Source organism: Orycteropus afer, unplaced genomic scaffold (genome assembly GCF_000298275.1).
Source record: "Orycteropus afer afer isolate SDZICR_OR568_19922 unplaced genomic scaffold, OryAfe1.0 scaffold00156, whole genome shotgun sequence".
NCBI lineage: Eukaryota > Metazoa > Chordata > Mammalia > Tubulidentata > Orycteropodidae > Orycteropus > Orycteropus afer.
The window spans coordinates 6357170-6365343 of NW_006921743.1; the positions used below are offsets into that span (position 1 = coordinate 6357170).

Genomic DNA, 8174 nt, shown 5'->3' on the forward strand with positions numbered 1-8174 from the left:
GGAGAAAGATGTCATGCTCGGTAGGGTGGAGGGTCAACGAAAGAGGGGGAGGCCTTCAACGAGATGGATTGACACGGTGGCTGCGATGATGGGCTCAAATATAGCAGGGATTGTGGGGCTGGCGCGGGATTGGGCAGTGTTTCGTTTTGCTGTGCATGGTGTTGCTATGAGTCGGAAACGACTCGACGGCACTTAACAACAACAACAACAGCTGCACCTTTCTCCAAATCCTTAAACTCAATCTTGTAGGCACAGAGTGTAAGCAAATCTGGTACGTTCTCCAACAGATCATCAATAGCACAGCTATATTATTTTCAAAATTACTGTCTAGAAAATCTTTCCTATATAATCAAATGGTCTGTGGCCACAGGTTTAGCAGTCTCCACTTGCCAACAGTCAAGCATTTATTGTGCCACAAGTTCACCAAAGTTTCCTTTCAGGTACTTTTTAATAAGTTCAGAGAAAACACCTTCTTCAGGTTTATTTAAGGGTACTGACCTATGGAACATCAAGTCCATTTTTAAGATTGGAGAAACTATTGTTGTGTTTACTGAAGAAAAATGGCCAGAGAAAGAAGTAAATCACAACAAACCTCTTTAAGTCAGTTAAAGGCCCTATCTCTAGCTAGGATATTAAAACAAAAAAACAAAATAGTAATAATTAAAAAAAAAAAAAAACCCACACACCTCACCAGCCCACACACTAAAAGTTAATGCCACTAGTTACAATCAGTAGCAGGAAAAATAAACCTGCTAACAACCATCCCACTCATTAACAAGAAGCAATTTAACTCGAATACTGAGACGAAAATATATAACACTATCTATCCAAACTGCCCCACCCAATCTCAACCACCAACAGAAAGAGAGGAAATAATTGCTGAAAACAAAACAAAATATGCTTAGTATATCTCACAAGGAAAACAATGGTCCAACTCTAGAGATAATGCTCAGAAGGACTAAAGGTGGAGTGAAGGCAATGTCTAGGGATTAGCATCCCACAAATAGTCTTTACAAACCCAAAGTACCACAAACACTAACTTGTCTGAATTAAACAACAAGATATTGTTGCTGCTTCTTTTTGTCTCTTGAAATATATGCTATTTTGTAGGCTCAGCCCTTCAATGTGAAAGCAGGACATTAAAAAAAATCAGCTAAAAAATCTGAAATTATTTAACACCCAAAATTTTGGGATCATTTAGCTGTGAAACTAAACATCTGTACTTTTTTCTTCCTTCAATCAAACCATCTCACAAAAATAAGAAAATTAAAACAATCCAAACATGATTTTCAAAGTCCTTGGAAGTATTTAGAGGGAAAGGGAAAGAAAGAAAGAGAAACAATGAGGAGGATAGGAAAGCTTAAAAGAAAAAGGGAGTAAATCAATGGTCGTCTTTTTATTTGGTGACAAGCAAGTGCAAGAAAGTTCATTTGTAATTTGTTTAGTTATCTATCTTCTGCACATCTGCATTCTGGTCAGAAGGGACTTCGAGGTTTTTCTGTAGCACATGAGCATCTGTGGATTCTATCCTCTTACAGTAGTTCTTCTTTGTTTCAATAATCTCAAAGCCCAACTTCCGATAGAAGTCAATTGCTGACTCATTGCTGATCTGAACATGCCGATAGATGTTGTCAAAAGTGCCACCTTTTTCACAGATATTTAAGACATGATTTAACATTTTAGTTCCTATTCCTTCGATAAGGTGCGAGACATCCTAGTATCATGATGTAAATCTCTTCTGATTCTGTGAATGATCCTCCCTACAGCATACCTCACTTACTGCAATATCATTGAAAAATGCAAGCTTTGCTAGCTCGCCAACCTCCAGCACATCCTTGTAGAACTTGTCATTGTAGCTGACTGGAAAGATGACCTGGTTTAATCTCTTCAATTGTTTAATATTGTGTGGTGTCACATCTCCCAGCTCGATCAGGCTACCTTTCATCTTCCCCGCCTGCTGAGGCCGTCCTTACCACTGATATCAACGCCGCCGTTGTCATCACCGCCGTGAGCTCTTGTGCCCTCTGCTAGGCCACTCAACCCTACCAGCTGGCCTCCTCGCCTGCAGCAGGGAGCTTAAGCGGGTGATGTAGGCCGCGAGAGTGGAGAGCGCTGCTGCATCTCCAGAGGGCAAAAGGGGTGTCTCCCGCCACCGCACTAGTGCGGCTGCTTCTCCACATGCGGACACGGAGCGCTGGGCTCCCGCCCGCCAGTAAACTAATTTTTGACAAAGGTGCAAAAACAATTCAACAGAGAAAGTATATTCTTTCGGTAGATGATGCTTGAACAATTGGACATTCATAGGCAAAAAATGAACGTCAACCTAAACCTCACACCTCATACAAAAATTAACTTAAAAATGGATCATAAATTTAAATATGAGTCTTTAAACCTTTTAGAAGATTACAAGAGAGATATAGGCCTTAGTGAACAGATATGACATTAAAAGCATGACCTGTAACAGAAAATATCAATAAATTGGATTTCATCAAAATTAAAAATGTTTGCTATATGAATGAAAGAGGAAAAGACAACTTACAGAATGAAATAAAATATTTTTAAACCACATATATGACAAAGAATTCATAGGTAGACTATATAAAGAACTCTCAAAACTTGACAATAAAAAAAATTAAAATTAAAAATCAGCAAAAGACATTAAAAGAATACATAGATGGAAAAAGAAGCACATGAAAAGATGTTCAACATTACTAACATTAGGAAAATGAAAATCAAGACCATAATTCAATATCACTACATATCTTTTAGAATAGCCATAATAAAATACAGTGAAAACAGCAAATGTGGATGAGGAAGCAGAGAAACTTAATCACTCATACATTGCTACTGGGCATGTAAAATGATAGAGCCACAGTGGAAAATAATTTGGCAGATTCTATACAACTAAATATACATTTATTTCATGATCCAGCAATTGTACTCCTGGTAATTATCCCAGAGAAATGAAAATTTATGTCCACACAAAAACGGGTACACAACTCTTCATAGAGACTTTATTTGTATTAGGCAATAACTGGAAATAACCAAAACCTCCTTCAGTGGGTGAATTGTTAAACAATCTATGGTAAAGCTGCCATCACATATTGTTGTTGTTGTTATGTGCCATCAAGTAGGACCCGACTCATAGCGACCCCTCCTTGGGTTTCCAAGGCAATATCACTACTGAAGTAGGTCACACAGGAATAAAAAGGAATGATTTACTGATATACACAGTAACTCTGTTGGGTCTCAAGTGCATTATGCTGAGTGAAAAAAAAAAAAAAAGCCAACCTTACAGTGTGATTCTTATATAACATTTTTTAAATGAGAAGATTTTAGAACTGGAGGACAGAGATGAGAGGTTGTGTGTGTGTGTGACTGTAAAAGGGATACCAGGAGGACTATCTTTATCTTGATGGAATAGTTCTGTACCTTGATTGTGCTTGTGCTTACATGAATCTATAAACCAAAAAAACCCACTGCCATTGCGTCAATTCTGACTCACGGGGTCGGACTATTCTACCAAGGCAGTAAATCTTTATGACAGCAGACTGACACTTCTTTCTCCCCTGGGGCAGTTGGTGGATTAGAACCACTGAGTTTTTGGGTAGCAACTGGGCACTTAACCAATGCACCACCAGAGAACTAGCCCACCCACTATACCAGTGTGAATTTCCTTGTTTTGATATAGTACTAAAATTATGTAAGATATAACCACCCAGGAAAACTGTGTGAAGGATACATAAGACCCCTCTCCACCACCTTTGCAAATTCCTATAAACCTATAATTACTTCAAATTAAAAGACTAAAAAATGTTTAAAATAAAAATCAGAAAATTAATTTTCTTGGTAGCAGACTTAATAAGTAATGTCCCTGTTCTATTGAACAATTTGAAGGGTAGTTATATTCTCGTGACTCAAAGCAAGTATTTCAGTCTAGAACCCCCACTGAGAAAGAACCAACTGAGTGACAGAACACGTTGCTGCCCTTTGAGCTGTGTTCTTCCTAAGGAGTTGTCTATTCTGAAACATCCTCCTTCTAGACAGTGCAACAGAGCAATAGAGTTTAAGGAATTAAAGAACCATAGACCTTAATCCTGGGATTCTGTGGTAATGGAGAAGCTGTTGGAAGGCCACAGGGTTTGGGGATCTCTGTGGGGACCTCTGGTGGCCTAGTCCCTAAGGCATTTGACTGCTAACCAGAAGGGTGGCAGTTCAAACCCACCAGCCACTCCTCAGAAGGAATGTTGGGAAATCTACTTTGGTAGTGATACCACTTTGGAAACCTGAGGAAGGTCACTATGAGTCGGATCTGACTCCATGACAGTGAGTTTGTGTGTGTGTGTGTGCTCAGAAAGAAGTACTCAGAACTAGTAGCTGCCTAAGTCATTTCCTCCTTGAAGAAATAAAACTTGGCCCCTGAAAGCTGTTCTTGTTGGTTCTCTGATTTTTTTTAGATAACAGAATAGTTCCCCTCTGGAGTGTTTATTTTTCTTGGTTTTATCGATTTATCTTTCCTTGGTTAGCCTAAGTATCTAAATTTAAAATCATAAAAGTTCCAAAGGTTTTTCCCCACACTTTGATTTATTTCTAATGCTTATGTGTGCCATCATACTTTATGAAGCTTCTGGCACCCTTTCCCATGTCCCTGCCCCCTGCCCCACCACCACCCCAAGGCTTCTACTGAATGGAAGCAAAACTCTATTTTTCTTGGGTGAATCAGAGTCAGTTTGTTCTGGCATAACAATTTTTTTTTTTTTTTTCCCAAATGAATGGAAAGGATTCTAAATTACCTGTGGGGCTTCAGAAAGGAAGTTGGATCTCACAGGAAGGATTTTTTCTTCTAGTTTATGATTTTCCTCTGCTTTTATCAGATTTTGCATAGTCCTAAGACTACAACAATTTATGGAACTAGGAATCTAGATAATTTTGTAGTAATCGTTGGTTTTGACATGTACAGATTTTCAGCCTTGATGTAAGGATTGTATGTCTTCACAGACTCTTGGGTTCAGGAGCTTAGAGAGGTCAATTTATTTATTTCCTTATTATTTAGGATAATGTAGCAAGCAAGACAGTCAGGGAGGGAAAGACAGGAAGGAAGGCAGGATGGATATAGATGTAGATAGGTCTGTATGCTCTGTTATTCATTGTTTGTTGTTAGGTGCCCCCGAGTCGTCTCTGATTCATAACGACCTTATGTACAACAGAAGGAAACATTGCCCAGTCCTGTGCCAGCCTCACAATCTCTACTATACCTGAGTCCACCAGTGCAGGTACTATGTTTAGTTTATGGAATATTGAGGATGTTTAAATTGGAGAAGTTTTGTAATTACTTTTTGTAATATACACTAGAGAGCTTTTTGTAGCATTCTTATTAGCATGAACCATAAAAAAAAAATTGTCACAGGTTAAAAAATGGCCAAATAGTGGCAATTTTGCATGTTTCTATCTAATACTTTTCATCAGAAACCCTCTATCAAAACACAGGAATATCTTTCTTTCCTCTTTCCCTTTTCTAGTCACTCTCCCTCCACCAACAAGCCTCAACTCATCCCACATGCTGCTTCTTAACTAACCACAATATTTACTTGTTTCCAGGAGACAGTAGTATTTGATGTGGTACACCAACTTCAGCATTGCAGAATAAGTAGCAATAGGCTACACAAGAAATTGCTGGAAGATTATTCTCCTGTGTGACCCTTTAAAACCTTCTACACACTGCCGTCAAGTCGGATCCAACTCATAGCGACCCCTCCTTGGTTTCTGAGGCAATATCTACTGCAGAAGTAGATTACCCAAACTTCCAGTGGTATAAAAAGGAGAGGGAGGAAAAGTAGACCTAATCACTGACGAGTCTACTTCAGAATCTTCTGAAATTGGACTTCCTGTCATCCTATGGTGAGTTTTTTATTGTTTTGGCCCATAAAGTTCTTTTGGTTTACTCTCTTACTTTACTGAAGCTCATTCTCAAGTAATTTCTTGTGTCATAAAAGACAAATTGCTTGAATATTTGCATTGTCTGAAAATATCTCTATAATATCCTTGTACTTGATCGATAGTTTAGTTGGGTGTGAATTCTAGGGTGAAAGTCACTTTCTCACAGAATTTTAAAACAATCACCCCATTTTTTTTGGACATTTATTGGGATTGGGGTGAAAGTTTACAGAGCAAATCAGTTTTCCATTCAACTACTCATTTTGTCTCATGACATTGATTGTAATTCCCCACAATGTAACAACACTCATCCCACTTCCTCCCTGTGTTTCGTTTCCATTTGTCCTTCTTTCCTATTCCTTCTTGCCTTCTGAAGTGTTTCTGGGCAAATGTTGCCCTTTTGATCTTGAATGGTTGATTGTTCCAAGGAAAGCATACCTCCCAGATGTTACTGTTCACTTTATAGACGTAGTGCTTGGCTGAAAGTTTAGCCGTGGGAGTGAGTTCAATTCCAGGCTTGAAAGGTGACTAAGATTACAGGGTTCCACCAATCTCTATCTGACCAGTGACTCGGTTTTTTTAAAATGTTTAGTTTTGTTCCACATTTTTTCTTTCACTCTATCCGGAACCTTCTATAATGATCCCTTTCAGAGCAGTCTGTAGAGGTAGACTGGCACCATCTAGTTCTGGTCTTGGGATCCTGGAGGCTAGGATTTGGTAGTCCATCAGTCCTAATTGTTTCCCTCTGTCTTTGATTTCCTTCACTCTTCTTTGCTTCATATGGGGACAGACTAATAGTTGCAACTTCGAAGACCTCTCACAAGCTTTTTAGATCCCAGTGGCTACTCACCGAAGTAGGGTGTAGAAATTTTGTTTGTGGATTATGTTGTGCCAACTGACCTTGATGTCCCCTGAGACTATGGTCCAGTGCCCACAGGCCCAGCAACTCATTCCCTCACAGTATTTGATTATAGCTAAGAAGTTTTCATAATGTTGCCACCTGTATATTCTACTACATAATGGATATATTTACAGCATGTGTAGTTACATATGTAGAAATATCCTGTGTCAAATCTATACATATTCATAGATGTAGTCACATTCAACTTCCTACAACTGTTCAGCTTGTGTGTCTGTGTATCCATTCAAAAGTTATTACTGTTATTGGAGGATTGTGTATGTATTAGTATTTACCTCTGTTGCCTTTAATTCTTGTGCTCTTCACAATGTCTTCCTTTGACTTAATCATTTTGTACTGACCTTACCCTTTTTGTATATTGACTTTCTCTTCAGCCAAGTTAATAAGTGTTTACCCTTTAATTAGTGATTTAGCATCCCTTCCACTCCAACCCATGGTAACCACCAAAGAGTGTTTCTTTCTTTGTGAAAAGAAAACCTTTTCTTGACATTTTATAACAGTGGACTCATGCAATATTTGTCCTTTTTTGATTGACTAATGTCACTCACTCGGAAGGAAGGTTGGGTAATCCTACTTCTGTAGTGATACTGCCTCGGAAACCCAAGGAGGGGTCGCTATGAGTTGGGGCTGACTCGACGGCAAACAACAACAACAACAACAAAATGTCACTCAAGGAGCTCTGGTAGCATAGTGCCTAAGGCCCTTGACTGCTAATCAGAAGGATGGCTGTTCAAACCCATTAGCCACTCCTCGGAAGGAAGGTTGGGCAATCTACTTCCATAGTGATACTACCTTGGAACCCAAGGAAGGGTTGCTATGAGTTGGGTCCGACTCAATGGCACATAACAACAACAATAAATGTCACTCAGTATAATGTCCCCTAGGTTCATCCATGCTATGAGGTGTATTGCAGATTCATAGGTATTCTCCAACACTGTGTAGTATCCCATTGTGTATATGTACCATAGTTTTTTATCCATTCACCCATTGATGGAAACTTAAATTGTGTCGATCTTTTTGCTATTGCAAATAGTGCTGCAATGAATAAGGGTATGTGTACACCTGTTCATGGGATGGCTCCTATTTCTCTAGGGTTTAGTCTCAGTAGTGAGATTGCTGGATCAAATGGTATTTCTGTATGTTGATCTTGTACCCTGCAATTTTGCTAAATCCTTACATAAGTTCCAGTAATTTTCTTTTATTTATTTATTTATTTATTATTGTGATTTAGGTGAAGGTTTACAGAGCAAATTCACTTTCCATACAGTGGTTCACATATATTTTGTCTCATGACATTGACCACAGTTTACCACAATGCAAC

The 8174-nt window shown here is 38.8% G+C and overlaps 1 pseudogene; it reads right to left on the bottom strand.

Moving 5' to 3' along the window:
* Window positions 1–1441: 1441 nt before the first annotated feature.
* LOC103201604 lies at window positions 1442–1945 on the bottom strand (annotated as a pseudogene).
* Window positions 1946–8174: the final 6229 nt, after the last annotated feature.